The sequence below is a fragment of the Muntiacus reevesi genome, chromosome 8, assembly GCF_963930625.1.
Source record: "Muntiacus reevesi chromosome 8, mMunRee1.1, whole genome shotgun sequence".
Taxonomy (NCBI): domain Eukaryota; kingdom Metazoa; phylum Chordata; class Mammalia; order Artiodactyla; family Cervidae; genus Muntiacus; species Muntiacus reevesi.
In genome coordinates, this window is record NC_089256.1 from 63,339,415 (window position 1) to 63,361,068 (window position 21,654).

At 37.4% G+C, this 21,654-nt stretch overlaps 2 non-coding genes across 2 annotated transcripts; both read right to left on the minus strand.

Annotated features, from left to right (window-relative positions):
* Positions 1 to 11,981: 11,981 nt before the first annotated feature.
* Positions 11,982 to 12,088, minus strand: LOC136173832 (U6 spliceosomal RNA). The gene has a single exon (XR_010664312.1). It is a non-coding gene; the product is annotated as a U6 spliceosomal RNA (small nuclear RNA).
* Positions 12,089 to 19,657: 7,569 nt separating this feature from the next.
* Positions 19,658 to 19,728, minus strand: TRNAD-GUC (transfer RNA aspartic acid (anticodon GUC)). The gene has a single exon. It is a non-coding gene; the product is annotated as a tRNA-Asp (tRNA).
* Between the last annotated feature and the right edge of the window lie 1,926 nt (positions 19,729 to 21,654).

Genomic DNA, 21,654 nt, shown 5'->3' on the forward strand with positions numbered 1-21,654 from the left:
TTTTTCAGAGGGATGCTGATGAGTGACATTTAAGTAGTATATCTGAGGGGGAGCCATTTTTTATGACACTCTGGTCACTAAGAGACTTCCCTGGTGGCTCAGTGGTAAAGAATCCACCTGCCAATGCATGAGACATGGATTTGATCCCTGGGTTGAGAAGATACCCTGGAGAAGGAAATGGCAACCCGCTCCAGTATTCTTACCTGGAGAATCCCATGGACGGAGCAGCCTGGAAGGCTACAGTCCATGAAGTCACAAAAGAGTTGGACATGTTTTAGCAACTAAAAAAATAACAACATGGTCACTAAGAGGATGGAGATAACATCATAGTCGTCTATAAGCTTCTGGACACACCTCCTCTCTCCACAGAGATGTCTACAAGCCATAGGGAGAGAAAAGTTGTGGCAGATGCTTTTTTCATTCAGATGCTTTTTTCATTATCAATTGCAATATCTATAGGCTGGAACTGAGTGATATTTCTGGGGTCCTGTCCCAACACTCTAGTCAAAGAAGATTTCTTGTAATTGTAGTAACTCCATTCCACCTCTCATTTACGTTGCACAGTGATTACCTCTTCTTGGTTCACTGTTTATTATTATCTTGGAAATCTAGCCATGGCATTTTAAAGGATTTCTATGCAAACTTCCTTTAAGTATGCTCTAACTCTCAAATCATGAGGAGTAGCATTGAGAGAGAACTGGATCTGAGTCCCCATACTTATTATTTTGTGACTGTGACCAAATCACTTCTTATTTATTTGGCTGTGTCGAGATGTGGTATGTGGGATATTTCATTTGGGTGCTTGGGCTTAGTTGCCCTGCTAGCATGTGGGGTCTTAGTTCACCAACCAGGGATTGAATCCATGTCCCCTGCATTGAAAGGCAAATTCTTAAACATCAGAACGTATGTGCTCAATTGTGTCCAACTCTTTGCAACCCTGTGAACAATGACCCTCCAGGCTTTTCTCTCCTTGAAATTTTTCAGGCAAGAATATTGAAGTGGGTTGCCATTTCCTACTCCAGGGGATCTTCCTGACCCAGGAATTGAACCTGCATCTCTTGCATTGGCAGGCAAATCCTTTACCACTGAGCCACCTGGGAAGCCCTTAGCCACCGGACCACCATGTAAGCCCCCAAATTACTTCTCTTTGACCATCAGTTTCCTCATCAAAAGTATAGAAGAATAATTTTGGCTTACATGATTTCCACAGACCCTTCTAGCTTTAAAGCACTAAGCTCAACTGAAATGTTTCACATCAAAATGGGGTTCATTTCTTTATTGTCCTATTCCTGGAATATGCCATATGGTACTTTGGGCCTCCACTTGGCTTTTACTTTTTTTTGTCCTGGTGCTCTTGTCACTTGTTTAAAAGTCTGTTTCAACTTTCTTCATCAAAAAAAAGTTATAAATGTTTGCGGTGAGATATCTCTGTATCCCCTGTATACATTCTGTATAAAGGGGCTATTTGATAGATGTTGGTTGAATTATATTAGTGTGAGAGTGAGTGACCTTGAAACAAGTAATTTGGAGGTAGCAGAGTCTTAAAAGGTTGAGAAGTTGAAACCCTGCAAAACAGAACTTTTGACAAGCTAGTTGATTAGATGTGTGGCAGTTCCTGTGGTTATATTGCAGGAACTACATTTATAAAATTATAAAATGATTTTGTTTCTCTAGAACTTTGAAAGAATAACTTGACTTTAAATTTCTTTATGGTCCATTATACTTTTGATGATGATAGTAACTTCTGATAGTTTTATACTTAGGTTCTATCTAAATCTTATGAAGATCAAGGATATTTTTGCTTTGTGTTTGGGAATTTCCACATTATTCAAGGCTTGAGAAAGGAAGACAGTCCAACTAGAATAATGTCAGTGCCATACCTACATATGTTTTATTGAATTTAAGAAAAAAATCTCAAGAAATTTATTTTCTTAATGCATTTCCATTTATGTGCAGTGTTTTTCATCTAAAACTAAAATGTAACTGTGGGTGAGGAAGGGGGGAGCTGAATATAGAATTGGTGCCAACAGATGTAAAAATGCCATGAAAATCTTTGGCCCAGAAATAAAAGCTTACCAAAATACATACACACAGTTGTTGGACTCCTGAACAGATACACAGCCGTCTGTATAGACAACAGTGCTTTGGCCAAGAGTCCCGGAGGCAAGCCAACCTCCCATCCAGATGCCACTGCCAGTGAGGAACCATTTGGCTGCTAGTTCTCTGGCTGCCAACCTGCTTTCCCACTCTTTGGCATGGGTTTATACCGGGTTTGCTCAAGTAAATTAAGATTCTGAAGAGTTCTGTATTAACATGCTGCAACAATGGTGTACTATTTGAATGCCTTTTTTTAAACTGTAGTATAGTTAACTTACAATATGATGTTAGTTTCAGGTATATAGTATAATGATTCATTATTTTCATAATATTATTGACTGTATTCCAGTATTATTGACAATATATAGTACTATACATTACATTCATATGACTTACTTATTTTATAATTGATAATTTGTACCTTTTCATTCCCTTCATCTAATTTGCCTATGTTCCCACTTCCCTCCACTCTGGCAACCACTAGTAGTTCTCTTCTTATGAGTGTTTCTGTTCTGTTCTATTTGCTCTTTCGTTTTTTAGATTTCACACATAAGTGAAAGGGCTTCTCTTGTGGCTTAGCTGGTAAAGAATCTGCCTGCAGTGTGGAAGACCTGGGTTCGATCCCTGGGTTGGGACGACCCCCTGGAGAAGGGAAAGGTTACCCACTCCAGTATTCTGGCCTGGAGAATTCCATAGACTATTCAGTCCATGGGGTCACAAAGAGTCGGACACGACTAAGCGACTTTCACTTTCACTTTCAAATGAAATTGCGTTGAAAATTAAGAAGATAACACTTTTATTTCTGTATGGATCCAAGCTAGATCCAAGCTAGAAATACCTTTAAAGTTCTGCCTGCTCCAAACGTACAAGCAAAAAAAGACAAAATTATACTGAACTTTTTGGGAGAAGGAAATTGTTCATGTGTGAAGTGCATGCTTCAGAAATCTCCCTGATGATCAAAAAAATGCAATAAGCACATTTTTTCCTATGAAAATTGAATAGTTGTCAGTATTCTTCCCTGATAGTTTGTATGTAAGGCTACTTTACCAGGAGGGAAAAAAAATCAACATGAGCACTTTCTGTTCACCTTGTCATCTCATCGCATTACAATTTCTTTTCTTAAAAGTTTTAAAATTTTCTATTGGAGTATAATTGATTTACAATGTTGTGTTACTTTCAGATGTACAGCAAAGTGACTCTGTTATATATACAGATATATCTCTTCTTTTCAAATTCTTTTCCCATTTAGGTTTTTATAGAATATAGAGTTCCCTGTGTTACATAGTAGGTCCTTGTTAGTTATCTATTTTAAATATAGTAATGAATATATGTTAATCCAGACTCTGAATTTATCGTTCCCCCCCAACCTTTTCCCTTTGGAAACCATAAGTTTGTTTTCTAAGTCTGTGAATCTGTTTCTGCTTTGTAAATAAGTTCATTTCTATCATTTTGTAAGATTCCACATATAGATGATAGTATATATTTGTCTCTGACTTACTTCAATTAGTATGATAATCTACAAGTCCATCCATGTTGCTGCAAATGGCATTATTTCAGTCTTTTTTATAGTTGAATAATATTTCATTGTATGTATGTATCACATATTCTTTTTATCCATTCCTCTGTTGATGGACATTTAGGTTGCCTCCATATCTTGGCTATTGTAAATGGTGCTGCTATCAACATTGGGGTGCATGTGTCTTTTCAAATTGTGGGTTCCTCCGGATATATGGTTGGATCATATGGTAGCTCTATTTTTAGTTTTTTAAGAAACCCCTCCATACTGTTCTCCATAATGGTTGTACCAATTTACCTTCCCACCAACAGTGTAGAAGGGTTCCCTTTTCTCCATGCTCTCTCCAACAGTTATTGTTTGTAGACCTTTTGATAATGGCCATTCTGACTGGTGTTAGGTGATGCCTCACTGTAGTTTTGATTTGCATTTCTCTAATAGTTAGTGATGTTGAACATCCTTTCAGGTGCCTCTTGGCCATCTGTGTGTCTTCCTTGGAGAAATGTCTGTTTAGGTCCTATGCCCAGTTTGATTGGGTTGTTTGTTTTTTTGGATATTGAGCTGCATGAGCTGTTTGTGTATTTTGGAGTTTAATCCCTTTAATCCCTTGCAAATATTTCTCCTATTCTGTGAGTTGTCTTTTTGCTTTTTTTTTTTTATGGTTTTCTTTGTGTAAAAGCTTTTAAGTTTAATTAGGTCTCATTTGTTTTTTGTTTTCGTTTATTTTTATTGTTTTTATTATGTCTCTATGAGACAGATTTAAAAAGACATTGCCGCAATTTATGTCAAAGAGCGTCGTTCTGCCTATGTTTTCCTCTGAGTTTTATAGTATCCAGTTTGACATTTAGATCCTTAATACATTTTGAGTTTATTTTTGTGTGTGGTGATTAAGAATGTTGTAATTTTATTCTTTTACACATAGTTGTCCAGTTTTCCCAGAACAGCTTATTGAAGAGACTGTGTTTTCTCCATTGTATATTCTTATCTCCTTTATTGTAGATTAATTGATCATAGGTGCATGAGTTTATTTCTGGACTTTCTGTGCTGTTCCATTGATCTATATTTCTGTTTTTGTGCCACTATGGTACTATTTTGATTACTGTAGCTTTGTAGTATTGTCTGAAGTCAGGGAGCCTAACTCCTCTAGCTCCATTTTTCTTTATCAAGATTGCTTTGGTTATTCAGGGTTTTTTGTGTTTCCATTACAAATTTAAAATTTTTGTTGTTCTGCTTCTGTGGAATATGTCATTGGTAATTTGATAGGGATTGCATCGAATCTGTAGCTTGCCTTGGGTGGTATAATCATTTTGACAATATTGATTCTTCCAATTCAAAAATATTGCCTATCTCTTTGTCATCTTCAGTTTCTTTTATTTTTTCCAGTTTTTTTTTTTGAGATATAATTAACAAATACATATATATTTAAGATGTACAGTGTGGTGATTTAATATATGGACAAACTGGAAATGATTTCCACAACTAAGCTAATGAACTACTCTTAGCACACTCAAAGTATAAAATACAGTATTGTTAACTATAGTCACCATGCTGTACATTAGATTCCCAGAACTTGTTCATCATATAACTGAAAGTTTATACCCCTTGACCAATATTTTCCCATTTTCCCCATTCCTGGCCTCTGACAACCATCTCTCCATTCTTTGTTTCTATGAGTTTGACTTTTTTAGATTCCACACATAAGTTAGTGCATGCAGTATATGTCTTTTTGTTTCTCACTTACTTTGCTTAGTATAATATCCTGCAGGTTCCTTCATGTTGTTGCAGATGGCAGGTTTTTCATATTTACTGGTAATGTTATATACACCATCTCTTTTTTATCTGTTTATCCACTGGTAGACACTTAGGTTGTTTCTATATCTTGACTGTTGCACATATGTTGAAACAAATATGGGAATGCATATATCTCTTTCAGGTGCTGATTTCATTTTCTTTGGAGATATATACCCAGAAGTGAAATTGCTGGATCATGTGGTTGTTCTATTTTTGATATTTTGAGGAATCTTTATACTGTTTTCCATAATGGCTGACCCATTTACTATTCTCATCAACTATGTATAAGGATTCTCCTTTTTCCACATCCTTGCTAATACTTATTATTTTTTGTCTTTTTTCAAATTTTAGTTTTATTGGAGTATTGATGGTTTACAATGTTGTTAGTGTCCAGTGTATAGCAATGTGATTCAGTTATACAGATACAAAAATTCATTCTTTTTTAGATTCTTTTCTCATATAGGTTGTCACAGAATATTGAATAGAGTTTGCTGTGCTAAACAGTAAGTCTTTGTTGGTTATCTATCTTATATATTCAGTTCAGTTCAGTTCAGTTGCTCAGTCGTGTCCGACTCTTTGTGACCCCATGAATCGCAGCACGCTAGGCCTCCCTCTCCATCACAAACTCCTGGAGTTTACTCAAACTCATGCCCATCGAGTTGGTGATGCCATCCAGCCATCTCATCCTCTGTTGTCCCCTTCTCCTCCTGCCCCCAATCTCTCCCAGAATCAGGGTCTTTTCCAATGAGTCAACTCTTCGCATGAGGTGGCCAAAGTATTGGAGCTTCAGCTTCAGCATCAGTCCTTCCAATGAACACCCAGGACTGATCTCCTTCAGGATGGACTGGCTGGACCTCCTTGCAGTCCAAGGGACTCTCAAGGGCCTTCTCCAACACCACAGTTCAAAAGCATCAATTTTTAGGCACTCAGTTTTCTTCACAGTCCAACTCTCACATCCATACATGACCACTGGAAAAACCATAGCCTTGACTAGATGGACCTTTGTTGACAAAGTAATGTCTCTGCTTTTTAATATGCTGTCTAGGTTGGTCATAACTTTCCTTCCAAGGAGTAAGCTTGGAGTAATTTCATGGCTGCAGTCACCATCTGCAGTGATTTTGGAACCCAAAAAAATAAAGTCTGACACTGTTTCCATTGTCTCCCCGTCTATTTCCCATGAGGTGATGGGACCAGATGCCATGATCTTAGTTTTCTGAATGTTAAGCTTTAAGCCAACATTTTTACTCTCCTCTTTCACTTTCATCAAGAGGCTTTTTAGTTCCTCTTCACTTTCTGCCATGAAGGTGGTGTCCTCTGCATATCTGAGGTTATTTATAGTAGTGTGTATATGTTTATCCCAAGCTCCTGATTCATCCCACCCCCACAATGTTTCCACTTTGGTAAACATGTTTGTTTTTCATATCTGTAAGTCTTTCTGTTTTGCAAATAAGTTCATTTATACCTTTTTAAAAATTAGATTCCACATATGAGTGATAGCTTATGATATTTGTCTACCTGTGTCTAATTTCACTTAGTGTAATAATCTCTCAGTCTATCCATGTTGCTGCAAATGACATTATTTCATTCTTTTTATGGCTCATATTCCATTGTTTATAAGTACTGCATCTTCTTTATCCATTCCTCTGTCAATGGATATTTTAGGTTGCTTCCATGTGTTGGCTGTTGTAAATGGTGTTGCAATGAACACTGAGGTGTCGATATCTTTACAGATTATGGTTTTCTCCAGATATATGTCCAGGAGTGGAATTTCAGGATATATGCAAGCTCTATTTTTAGTTTTTTAATTAATATCCATACTGTTCTCCATAGTGGCTGTACCAGTTTACATTCCCAGCAACAGTGTAGGAGGGTTCCCTTTCCTCCAAATCTTCTTCAGCATTTATTGTTTGTATACTTTTAAAAAGAAGTATTTATTAGGGTATAGTTGATTTACAGTGTGTTTCAGATGTACAGAAAGGGAATCAGTTATACATATACCTATATCTACTCTTTTTTAGATTTTTTCCCCATATTAGTCACTGCATAGTATTGAGACACTTCCTGTGCTACACAGTAGGTCCTTGTTGGTTATATATAGTTGTGTGTATATTGGCAGTCCCAGTCTCTCCATTTACCCCTCTCCACCCTGCCTTTGGCTTTCCCCCTTGGTAATCACAAATTGTTTTTTACATCTGTGACTCTATTTTGTAAATAAGTTCTTTGTACCATTTTTTTAGATTCCACATATAAGTGATATTATATTTGTTCTTCTCTGTCTGCCCAGGAATGGGATTATGGGATCATATAGTAGCTCTAGTTTTAGTTTTTAAAGGAACTTGCATACTGTTCTCCATAATTGGCTGCACCAATTTGCATTCTCAACAACAGTGTAAGAGGGTTCCCTTTTCTCCATGTCCTCCTCTCTAGTATTTATTGTTTGTAGATTTTTCTGATGATTTTCTGATTTTTCTAAGCAGTGTGAGGTGATATCTTACTGTAGTTTTGATTTGCATTTCTCTAATAATCAGTGATGGTGAGCATCTTTGTATGTGCTCTTTTGGCCATCTGTATGCCTTCTTTGGAAAAATATCTATTTAGATCTTCTGCCCCCCCCCCTTTTTTTTTGGTTGGGAGGTTTGTTTTTTTCATATTGAGTTGCATGAGCTGTTTGTGTATTTTGGAGATTAATCACCTGTTGATTACTTCATTTGAATTTTTTTAATGGTTTCCTTTGCTGGGCAGAAGCTTTATCATTTAATTATGTTTATTTTATTTTTGTTTTTATTTTCATTACTCTAAGAGGTGGATCAAAAAAGATATTGCCACAATTTATGCCAAAGGATGTTCTGCCATTTTTTGCCTATGTTTTATAGTGTTTGGCCTTACATTTAGGTCTTTGATACATCTCGAGTTTATCTTTGCATATGGTGTTAGAGACTGTTCTGTGTTCTAATTTCATTCTTTTACATGCACTTGTCTGTTTTTCCCAGCACCACTTATTGCAAAGATTGTCTTTTCTCCACTGTGTATTCTTGCCTCCTCTTTCATAGATTAATTGATCACGTTGCTGTTTAGTTGCTAAGTTGTGTCTGATTCTTTGAGACCCCATGAGCTGTAGCCCACCAGGCTCATCTGTCGATGGGATTTCCCAGACAAGAAGACTGGAGTGGGTTGCCATTTCCTTTTCCAGAGGATCTTCCAAACTCAGAGATCAAACCCAAGTTTCTTGCATCTCCTGCACTGCAAGTGGATTCTTTAACACTGAGCCACCTGTGATATTGTCTTGAGAAACAGGTCAACTGGCCTAGTGTTCAACCAACATAATGCTACTGAAAAACCTGAAAGCCTTATTTAGCATTTCCATCTCAGACTAGATCAAAGAAACAGTTCTCTTTAAGCTACAGTTTCATGATTGTATAGAAAAATCACTGATCTTCAGACAATAAATTCATACTATACTATTATAAAGTGATTTTTACCTCTTTGTAAAGAAGGGGTCAAAATAATAATCAGGATTTTTAAAAATGAAAAATGAGATCACTCAAAGTTAATAAAATGAATCATGACCCAACTTTATTTACTTTCAAGATAATTAATTCTACCCAGACTGCCAGAATAAACAAATGAATGAAAAAATTAAAGTTTATATACAGGAAAATATTTTTACAACTACAGACATCAAAAAACCAAAAAGAGCTTTAGATATGTAGTATTTCCCTAGAGCATTTCTTGAAACTGTTTACTACAGTTGCTACATATGCAAAGTAAGAATTGCAGGAAAAAACAACCTAAAAATTGGTATTAAATTTGTTTAATATCTCATCTTTTAAAAAAAAGTCAGCTCTACAGTTGAAGCTGTAATACAAATGTTTAATTATTGGCACTATACTAAAAAGCACAGTGGAGAACATCCTATTTAAATAAAATGAGGATAATATTTCACTGAGGAATATATCCAACAGATTTTTCTCTCTCCACACCTAGTGTTTTATAGGCAAAATTTAAACAAATGCAAATTTTTAAAAATAATGAAGCCATATTTTGCTCAGGAATACTATTATACATATACCATATAGGTTATTTTATAGCAGATACTAGTCTGACAAACTTCAGATGGCAAAATGCTAAGCAGTAACTTTGTTATTGTCCAGCTAGTTGTCTCTTGTCATCCTGGAGAATCTGTCAGTGTGTAATGTTGAGAGCATCTTGTCACCACTACTCTTCTTAGAGGTAACTCCACTGTGATAGAACATTTATATTCTTAAGATGCAAGGCCTAGCAAAAAGCCTCCCACGAATCCACTGGATATCACAATGTTCTGTTTGACAAAATTCTGTTTCCTTGTCTTACAGTACACAGATTTATTCCTGGGCTTTCTATCCTGTCCATTTATATGTATTTCTGTTTTTGTGTCAGCACTATACCTTTTTGATTATTGGAGCTTTGTAGTACAGTCTGAAGACAGGGAGTCTGATTCTTCCATCACTGTTTTTCTTAAGATTGCTTTGATTATTTGGGGTATTTTGTATTACCGCATAACTTTAAAAATGTTTTGTTTGTTCTAGTGAAAAATGCCATTGGTAATTTGAAAGGGGTTGCATTGAATCTGTAAATTTCCTTGGGTAGTATGGTCACTTTGACAGTATTGATTCTTCCAATTTCCATTTCTTTCATCAGTGTCATAGTTTTCAAAGTACAAGTCTTTTGCCTCCTTGGTGGGTTTACTTCTAGGTATTTTATTCTTTCCGATGCAGTGGTAAATGGGATTGATGTCTTGATTTCTCTTTCTGATATTTCATTGTTGGGGTATAAATATTCAAGATTTCTGTATATTAATTTTGTATCCTGCAACTTTACCAAATTCATTGATGAGCTCTAGTGGTATTCTGATAGCATCTTTAGGATTTTCTTTGCATAGCATCATGTCATCTGCAAACAGTGACAGTTCTACTTCTTTCTTTCCAATTTGGATTCCTTTTATTTCCTTTTCTTCTCTGATTGTTGTGGCTGGGTCTTACAAAACTATGTTGAATAAAAGTGGCAGCAGTGGACATCCTTGTCTTGTTCCTGATCTTAGACGGAGTGTGCATGCATGCTTAGTTGTGTCTGACTTTTTGCAACCCTGGGACCCACCAGGCTCCTCTGTCCATGGAATTTTCCTGGTAAGAATACTGGAGTGGGTTGCCATTTCCTACTCCAGGGGAATCCTCCTGACCCAGGGATTGAACCCACATCTCTTTTGTCTCCTGCACTGGCAGGCAGATTCTTTACCACTGAGCCACTGTGGAGGCCCTGAGAGGGAATGCTTTGAGCTTTGCACTGTTGAGTATAATTTTAGCTGTAGGTTTACCATACATATGTGGCCTTTATTATTTTGAGGTATGGTCCCTCTACACCCACTTTCTGGAGAGTTTTTATCATAGATAGATGTTGAATTTTGTCAAAAGTTCTGCACCTATTGGAGTGATGATACGGTTTTTATTCTTCAATTTGTTGATTGGTGTGTCATGCTGATTGATTTGTGGATATTGACAAATCCTTGCATCCCTGAGATAAATCCCACTTCAACATGGTGTTTGATCTTTTTAATGTCCTGTTGGATTCCATTTGCTAATATTTTGTTGAAGATTCTTATGTCTATGTTCACCTGTGATACTGGCCTGTAATTTTCTTTCTTTGTGATATCTTTGGTGTTGATACCAGGTAATAGTAGCCTCATAAAATGAGTTTGGGAGCATTCCTTCCTCTGAAGCTTTTTGGAATAGTCTACTCTAAATGTTTGATAGAATTTGCCTGTTTAGCTATCTGGTCCTGGACATTTGTTTGTACGAGTTTAAAATTACAGTTTCAGTAATGGTAAGGGAAAGTGAAAGTTGCTCAGTCCTGTCTGACTCTTTTCGACCCCTGGACTGTAGCCTGCCAGGCTCCTCTGTCCATGGGATTCTCCAGGTCATCTTCCCAACCCAGGGATCAAACCCAGGTCTCCTGCAGTGCAAGCAGATTCTTTACCATCTGAGCCAACAGGGAAGCCCAAAACTGAGTTTCTTCATCTTGTCTATTTCTTCCTGGTTCAGTCTTGGGAAATTATACCTTTCTAAGAATTTGTCCATTTCTGACAGGTTTCCATTTTATTGGCATATAGTTGCTTGTATGCTCTCTTATGATCCTCTGTGGTGTCTATTGTACCTTCTCTCTTTTTTTATTTCTAATTTTATTGATTTGAGCTGTCTCCCTTTTTTCCCTTGATGAGTCTGGCTAATTTTGTTTATCTTTTCAAAGAATCAGCTTTTATCATAGTTTCATTGATCTTTGCTATTGTTTTCTTTATGTTTATTTCATTTATTTCTGCTTTGATCTTTGTAATTTCTTCTAACTTTGGGTTTTATTCTTCCTTCTCTAATTGTTTTTGGTGTAAGGTTAGGTTGTTTATTTGAAATTTTTCTTTTTTCCTGAGGTAAGATTATAAACTTTCCTCATAAAACCTCTTTACTGCCTCCTATAGGTTTTGGATTGCTGTGTTTTCATTTGTCCTTAGGTATTTTTTGATTCCCTCTTTCATTTCTTTTCTTTCTTTTTTTTTTTTTTAATGGAACGCTTCACGAATTTGCGTGTCATCCTTGCGCAGGGGCCATGCTAATCTTCTCTGTATCGTTCCAATTTTAGTATATGTGCTGCCGAAGCGAGCACCCTCTTTCATTTCTTCAGTGATCAGTTGGTTTTTTAGTGGCATACTGTTTAGCCTCCATGTGTTTGTGTTTAAAAAGTTTTTTCTTGTAGTTATTTTCTAATTTCATTTCATTGTGGTCAGAAAACTTGCTTGATATAATTTCAGTTTTATTAAATTGACTGAGTTTCACTTTGTGGCCAATCACTATGTGATCAGCCCATATCAGGAGAATGTTCCATATGCACTTGAAAAGAATGTGTATTTTGTTGCTTTTGGATGGAATGCTCTATAAATATCAATCAATCCATCTAGTCTAATGTATTGTTTAAGGCCTGTGTTTCCTTATTGATTTTCTGTCTGGATTATCTATCCATCTGGATTATTTGTCTGATGAAAGTGGGGTGTGACAGTCCCCATCTGTTTGTTTGTTAGCTCTTCTAGCTACATGCTGTTAAACATTTCTTGTATCTTCTTGGTCTGTTTCCATTGTTTTCCAAGATCTTAGATCATCTTTATTGTCATTACTCTGAATTCTTTTGGAGATAGATTGCCTATCTCCATTTCACTTAGTTGTTCTTCTGGGGTTTTATCTTGTTTCTTTGTCTGTGACATAATCCTCTGCTATCTCATTTTGTCTGTCTGTGATTGTAATTTCCATTCCACAGGTTGCAGGCTTGTATTCTCCCTGCTTCTGCTGTCTGACCCCTGGTGGATGAGGCTGGCCTAAGAGGATTGTGCAGTCTTCCTGATGGGAGGAACTGGTTCCTGCCCACTGGCATGTGGAGATGGGTCTTGTCTCACTGGTAAGCAGGGCCATGTCAAGGTGTGTGTTTAGCAGAAGCTGTGGGTTTAGAAAGACTTCAGGTAGCCTTTGTGCAGAAGGGTGGGACTGTGTTTCTGCCCTGTTGGTTGTTTGGCCTGAGGCATCCCAGCATTGGAACCTACAGGCTGTTGGGTGGGGCCAGGTCTTGGTGAGAAAATGGTAGGCTTCAGGAGAGCTCATGACAAGGGCTACTCTCCAGAACTATCGCCACCAGTGTCTTTGTCCCTGCCTTGAGCCACAGCTGCTCCTTGTCTCTATAGGAGACCCTCTGACACAAGCAGATGAGTCTGATCCAGGCTCTTTATGAGGTCAGTGCTTTTCCCCCTGGGTTCCAGTGTATACAATGTCTTGTGGAAATTCCAAGAGTACAATTTCTATTTCCTGTGTAATTCTTGTAATCAAACCCCACTGGTCTTCAAAACCATGTGGTCTGGGAGCTCCTCTTCCTGTTGCCAGACACTCAGACTGGGAAGCCTTACATGGGGCTCAGAACTTCCACTCCTATGAGAGAACCTTTCTGATAGAATTATTTTCACTTTTGTGGGTCACCCATCTAGTGGGTATGGGATTTGATTTTACCACAGTTGCACCACTCCTATCTTCTCATGGCTACTTCTTTGGATGTAGGATATCTTTTTTGGTAGATTCTAGCTTTTTTTTTTTTTTTTTTTTTTTCATCTGTGGTTGCTCAGTTAGTTGTGATTTTGGTGTTTTCATGAACAGAGGTGAGCTCATGTCATTTTTTCTCCAGTCTCCTGTCTCAACCCTCAGATTCCAATTTCTGATTAAGTGAGGTTGTACCTGGCACCAGCACCATTTTGTACTTCCCAACCCCTCCCACTAGGAGAGGCTTCTTTACCTACCAACTGCATTTCACCTCCCTTACATCACCAGGGTTAGGCAGCCAGACAAATCCTGCTGAAAGAGTTGACTTCTGTAGCTACCTTGCAAGAGTAGAGTTTTGAGATTTTCTGATCAAAGAGATTATCAGAGGTAGCAGCATGAATGGATCTTGGATTTTGATGGATTCAGAAATATGCCATAGTTCAATTCAGATATTTTGATTTGCACAACAAATAATTCTTTTACTTTAAAATTTCTGTAATATCAAAATAAAACATTACACTATTGCATGCTGCAAAAGAAAAGGAAAAGCAAAGAGGTCAGATTTACATTGATTATCTTGGCTCTGTTAAGTTTGTATAAATGTAACATTTGAACTAGGGGAATACTTTTTTGTGGGTACACCCTATTCTTTCTCCAACTTGCCCACAAAAATAAAATGAACTCTTGAGGTTGATTTGTTAGAGTTTCAGTCAGAAAGTCCATGATCTTAACCATTCAAGTATTGTTTTCCCTGGCTACCTTCAGTGGAGCTGCCATATTAACTTTTCTTGAAGCAACATTAATTGCTCTCAGAACTGTTAAGTATCATTGACATTGATAAATCATCCTTAAAAAGACATGAACAAATAAATCAACTGCTCATCATCATATTCAGGAAGGATAAACATTTTTACAAGGAATAATGCATTAGGCAACCTACTTATGTAATGCTGGATTGAATAAAGATTTCCTGATGAGCCATAAATGCTATCCTATAAATTGATGACTACTGCATTGAAGAGGCAGCTTAATCACAGAAAAGCGTGGGACAAGGTACCCTGTAGAAAAAATATTTATTTTTATTGCAAAACAGAAACAGAGCTATTCAGCCATTAGAGTTTAGTTTATTTGTTTCACAGCTATACATTAATATTAATAAAACTTCCATTTTCTCTTGTGTTAATGTGATAAATTATTACTGACAAGTGATACTTAGATAATAAAATTTTTTTTCATCTATTTTTATTAGTTGGAGGCTAATTACTTTACAATATTGTAGTGGTTTTTGTCTTACATTGACATGAATCAGCCATGGATTTACATGTATCCCCATCCCGATCCCCCCTCCCACCTCCCTCTCCACCCAATTCCTCTGGGTCTTCCCAGTGCATGACTTAGCAAATGGACAACAACAAAGTATATTACATATTATAAAATTTCTTCAATAATATGTAATATACTTTGTTGTCGTTCATTTGCTAAGTCATGTCCGCCTCCTTGCAACTCCATGGGCTACAGCACATCGGTCCTGTCCTTCACAATCACCTGGAGTTTGCTCAAACCCATGTCCATTGAGTCTGTGATGCCATCCAACCATCTCATCCTCTGTTGCCTCCTTTTCCTCCTGCCCTCAGTCTTCCCTAGTATCAGGGTTTTTTCCAGTGAGTCATCTCTTTGAATCAGGTGGCCAAAGTATTGGAGCTTCGGCTTTAGCATCAGTCCTTCCAATGCATATTTAAGGTTGATATCCTTTAGGATTAAGTGGTTTGAACTCCTTGCAGTCCAAGGGGCTTTCAAGGGTCTTCTCCAGCACTACAATTCAAAAGCATCAATTCTTCAACACTCAGCCTTCTTTGTGGTCCAACTCATACATCCATACATGACTACTGGAAAAATCATAGCTTTGACTAAACAGACCTTTGTCAGCAAAGTGATGTCTCGACTTTTTAATACACTGTCTAGGTTTGTCACAGCTTTCCTTCCAAGGAGTAAGCATCTTTTAATTTCATGTCTCCAGTCACCCTCTGCAGTAGTTTTGGAGCCCGAGAAAATAAAATCTGTCACTGTTTCCACTTTTTCTTCATCTGTTTGCCATGAAGTGTTGGGACCGGATGCCATGATCTTAGTTTTCTGAGAAGTTTCTCAACTTTTGTTGAGTTTTAAGCCAGCTTTTTCACTCTCCTCTTTCACCCCCATCAAGAGGTCCTTGATTTTCTCTTCACTTTCTGCCATTAGGGTAGTATCTCGCATATCTGAGGTTGTTGTTATTTCTCCCAGCAGTCTTGATTCCAGTTTGTGATTCATCCAGCTCAGCATTTCACATGATGTACTCTGCATATAGGTTAAATAATCAGGGAGACAAATACAACCTTGACATACTCCTTTCCTAATTTTGAACTGGTCTGTTATTCCATGTCTAGTTCTAACTTTGTTTCTTGACCTGCATACAAATTTCTCTGGAGACAGAAAAGGTGGTCTGGTATTCCCATCTCTCTAAGAATTTTCCAGTTTGTTGTGATCCACACAATCAAAGGCTTTAGTGTAGTCAGTGAAGCAATAGATGTTTTTCTGGAATCCCCTTGCTTTTTCTCTGATCCAATGGATGTTGGCAATTTGATCTCTGGTTCCTTTGCCTTTTCTAAATCCAGCTTGTACGTCCAGAAGTTCTCAGTTCACATACTGCTGAAGTGTAGCTGAAGGATTTTGAGGATTACCTTATTAAGCAAGTGAAGTGAGTACAGTTGTGTGGTAGTTTGAACATTCCTTTCTTTGGAATTGGAATGAAAACTGACCTTTTCCAGTCCTGTGGCTACTGCTGAGTTTTCAAAGTTTGCTAACATATTGAGTGTAATACTTTAACAACATCATCTTTAGGAATTTCAATAGCTCAGCTATACTTTGCTGTTTAGAAGAATAGCTCTACAAATATATAGACAATGGCAATATTAGTTGTTTATTGTCTCCCTATGAATTTTCTATCAACCTAAATAAAGTCTGCTGTATTTACTCTGTATTATCTTCTTTTATGGGACTCCCCAAATGGCTCAGCAGGTATTGAATCTGTCTGCAATGCAGGAGACAAATACGGGTTCGATCCTTGAGTTAAGAAGATCCCCTGGAGAAGGAAATGGCAACCCACTCCATCATTCTTGCCTGGAAAACCCCATGGACAGGAGGAGCCTGGCGGGCTTTAGTCTATGTGGTCACAAAGAGTCAGACATGATTTAGCGGCTAGGCACACACACGTCTTCTTTTATAGAGTATGGTTTCAACAAACCCTCCATTTTAAAAGAAAAACAATTGGTAGTATTTTCTCTTAATTCTCCACTTTCTGTTTCATCTTTTTTTGGGGGAAAGTAACCACAATGAAGAGCATCATTTTTGTTGTTTGTATTTGAGAAACGGGGTTATATTAATGGGAAGATAGATACTACTGATTGGAGTAAGAGAAGTGGCATGATTTAGCACTCCCTTCTCATTTGCCCTTTCTTTATCTGCCTCTGAGCACCAGCTTTAGCTTTATCCTTTCTTGGACAGTCTCTGTGTTTGCAAACATCTATAGAGACATCAGCAGGTCTCAGCAATGGCCGTGACACTACATGGTCCTTCATCCCTGAATGAAAATGCTACACTTTGCCAGGATTGCGAACCTTCTCACAAATATGTGCTACCTGAAAGCCTTCCAGTAAGTTTTACATTCCCATTTGTATATAATAGACCTGCAGCAATTATTTGAGTATGCATTTTATGCTGTTATTGTATAATTATGATTCCATTTTCAAATTACGTTCTACAAACTCTCATTTTGAGAACTGTTAACAACAGTTTTAGCTAAATTTGTTTAGTACTTAGTATGTGATTTCTATGCATTTTATCATCCAGTGCTCACCAGTTTTTGAAGTAGTTTTAGTTATTATTTCCATTTTATGGATGAGGGATATGAGGATTAGATAAATGTCATAGGTAAGCAGTTGAGCTGAAATTTGAACTGGGCCCTTTGACTCCAGAGCTCAATAGTATAGCATAGCTGTTAAGAAAAAAGATTTTGGGGTCAATGGATTTGGAAATGCAGAATTAAAGTAAATTTTGAAAACTTCTATCTTACAAAATTTCTCTGAGTACTTAATATGCCAGTGCAGGTTGAATCTTTTAAGAGTAAAAATTATATGGAATATAGTATATGATATTCCTAAACTTACTAAAACTTACATATTGCTGAAGTGCTTAAGCATGAAAACGCAGTTTTTAAGATGTAAATATTATTCAGAACTATTTAGAAATTTAGTATAATTCCTATAAAAATTCCAAGTTGGTTTTTTTTCAGAAGTGGAAAAGCCAATCCTCAAATTCATATGGAATTGTAAAGGACCCATAATAGCTAGTGTAATCTTGAAGAACAAGAACAAAGTTGGAGAACTCCCATTTCTTTATTTTAAAATCTTAGTACAAAACTGCAGTAATAAAAACAGTCTGATGCTGACATTAGGATAGATATAGAAGCATATAGAATAGGATTGACAGTCCAGAAATAAACATCTGTGGTCAGTTGATTTTTGACAAGTGTGCTAGGTTCATTCAATGGAGAAAGAATAGTTTCCTCAAAGAAGGCAATGGGTCAACTAGATTTCCCTATACAAAAGAATGAAGTTGGACTCCTACCTCATACGATATATAAAATTTAACTCAAAGTGGATCAGTGACACAGAACACACAAGCAACAAAAGAAAAAAAAGACAAATTTGACCATTAAAATGGAAAAGTTTCTTGAATCAAAAGATATTATTTAAAAAAACAGCCTACAGAATGGGAAACGTTATTTACAGTCATATATCTGGTAAGGGTTTAATATCCAGAATATATGAAGAAATCCTAAAATGCAATAATAAAAAGACAAACAACCTAATTTAATAATAGGCAAAGGAATTAAATAGGCACTTCTCTGAAGAAGATATATAAATTATCAATAAGCTCATAAAGAAAGCTTAACATTATCAGCCAATAGTCAAGTGCAAATAAAAACCACAATAAGATACCATTTCACACCTACCAGGATGGATATAATAACAAAAACAAAATAACATACTGCTGAAGATGTGGAGAAATTTGAACTCTCATACATTGCTAGTGAGAATGTAAAGTGGTATGGTGGCTGTGGAAGCCAGTTTGGAGGCTCCTTTAAAAGCTAAAAATAGAATAACCACATGACCCAGCAATTAAACTCCTAGATATCTAGGTATATACCCCCAAATAATTGAAAACAGGAATTAAAACAGATACTTGTACACACTGTACAATTACTCACATTAGCCAAAAGGTTGAGACAACCCAAGCACCATCAAATAAATAAAATGTGGTATATAAATACAATATTATTCAGCCATAAAAAGACTGAAATTCTGATACATGCTACAAGAAAGATGAACCTTGAGAACAAGTGAAATATACTAGACATAAAAGGACAAATACCATAGATCCCACCTACATGAAATATCTAGAACAGACAAATTGATAGAGACAAAAAGTAGAACAGAAGTTATCAGTGGCTGGGTGGAGGAAGAATGATTTACTGCTTAACATGAGTACAGAGTTTCTATTTGGGTGATGAAAAGGTTTTGTAAGTTCATAGTGGTGATGGCCACACAACTTTGCGAATGTAATTAATACCAATGCATTGTACATTAAAAAATTTTAATGTTACATATATTTTACCACAATAAAAATGTAACCCCAAATTGGGGCAGTATTATTTAGGGAAGCTAAAGGAGCAGGTAAGTATCAGAAAAATTAAGCTGTATTTTGGAATTCTTTAATGGAAAAATCTGAATAAATCAGTCAAAAAAAAATACATTAGTACATACCATTCAGATGTGAAACACTAGTTTTGGGTTCCTGCTTTTTTCTCTTTCCTCAGCCTGAGAATATCTACATTCTTCATGCTGCGCTTAGTCGCTCAGTCATGTCCGGCTCTTTGGGACTCCGTGGACTGTAGCCTGACAGGCTCCTCTGTTTGTGGGGATTCTTGAGGCAAGATTACTGGAGTGGGTTGCCATTGTCTTCCTTCAGGGGATCTTCCCAGCCCAGGGATCGAATCCAGGACTCCCGCTTTGCAGGCAATTCTTCACCATCTGAACCACCACGGATACCACAATAGCAGTGCTCTTGGATTGGCTGGGAATCAAACCCAGGCCTCCCACATGACAGGTGAGAATTCTACCACTGAACCACCAATGCTTACACCTACATTCTTTAGGTTGTTAAGTAATCTGTATATTAGCTTCAAAGACATAGGAGGCACTTTGGCCAGTTATGCTTGACAATCCATTACTTCATTAGTAGGATTTATTGGATAGGTCCCATTGGTTTTTTTTATTGCAAAATTAAACAGGAAAACTTAGAAACTTTTGTATAGATTTCCCACAAGAATTCTCCATTCCTCAGAACAGATTATGATATAGGAGACCTGGTTATCTGGAATCTGGGAGTTGGAATAAAGGGTCTTTGGGGCCAACAAGACAGGCACCAGGTGATGGTAGTATGTGAGCTCTGTAGGCGAGAGCTGGAGCAATGGAGTCAGAGCCAGTTACTGGGTATCTGAGCAGCTGGTCACTTGCTGGGGAGGTAGGTGATAAGAGTAGAGCTAATGTTGATCCTGAGTCAATCTTTTGTTATTTGTCTGAAATCCTTCTTCAGTGAAATGGATTTACGAGTAATAAGTAATTCATACGTCCTGCTTGGAGGTGGATATACATATGGCTGAACCTACAGGTAGGGGCAAGGAGACAGCCTGGGTTAAAGGAAAATGGTTCAGGAAGAACCGTAAGTGCTCTAATATATGTGAAAACATACTGTCAGTGATGAAGCACTAATCAGGCGTTAGTTATCTGGTTATTCATGGATGCAGAATTTAAGAGCTATTCCTTAGAAGAAGGATCTGGTCATCTTTGGAGTCCTGATGGCAAAACAAAGATGAAAATAGCCTCATCTATTAATATATCACTGCAACCTACTGAAAATTAGAGTCTTAAGTGAAAGAAATGAAGGTTTAAATGGTCATGTTTTTAACCTAGAGGGAAAAAACTTCTCTGAGTTTAATAACAAATTTTAATTTTCAAAGTATGATTTTTAGAAGTAGTCTTAGGAAAAAACCTCCCTACAAAATAAAGATGTTCTGTATAGCATAACCTGGGTTTCCCTGGTGGCTTAGATGGTAAAGAAGCTGCCTGCCATGCTGAAGACCCGGCTTTGATCCCTGGGTTGGGAAGATCTCCTGAAGAAGGGAATGGCAACCCCCTTCAGTATTCTTGCCAGAAAAATCCCCATGGACAGAGGAACCTGGTGAGCTACAGTCCCTGGTGTTGCAAAGAGTCAGACACAACTGAACGACTAATGCACACACACACACATAGCATAACCCAGACTAGATTTGGAATTGTCCTAGTGAAGATATTTATTTGGAGCAACTGTTGCTTGCCTTAGTGCTGCTGCTGCTGCTAAGTCGCTTCAATCGTGTCCAATTCTGTGTGACCCCATAGATGGCAGCCCACCAGGCTCCGCAGTCCCTAGGATTCTCCAGGCAAGAACACTGGAGTAGGTTGCCATTTCCTTCTCCAATGCATGAAAGTGAAAAATGAAAGTGAAGTCACTCAGTTGTGTCCTCCTCTTGGCGACCCCATGGACTGCAGCCTACCAGGCTTCTCTGTCCGCAGGATTTCCCAGGCCAGAGTACTGGAGTGGGTTGCCACTGCCTTCTCTGCCTTGCCTTAGTAGCCAAGAGCTAATATTGGGAGTTTACCATATGCTAGGAACTGTTCCATCTACCTTAAATGTGTCCAGTTATTTAACACTAGTAACTTTCCCTTAGCTAGTTACTATTCTCATGCCCATCCTAGAAATAAAGAAAAAGGAGAGCTCAAGTAACTTGCCCAAGAGTCTGCAGCAAGTCAGAGTTTGAACGCCAGCAGCCTAACTCCAGAGTCCATACTCCTAACCATAATCCCCCAATTCCCAACTGCTTTTTACAACTCCTAACTGCATTATCCCCTTTTTCACAATTGAAAACAAGGGCCTCTGTTGATGGAGAGGAGTGGTGCCAAATCACTACTTCCGAAAAATGATCCAAAAGACATTTGTCCCTCAGTATGTACTACATGCTAAGTC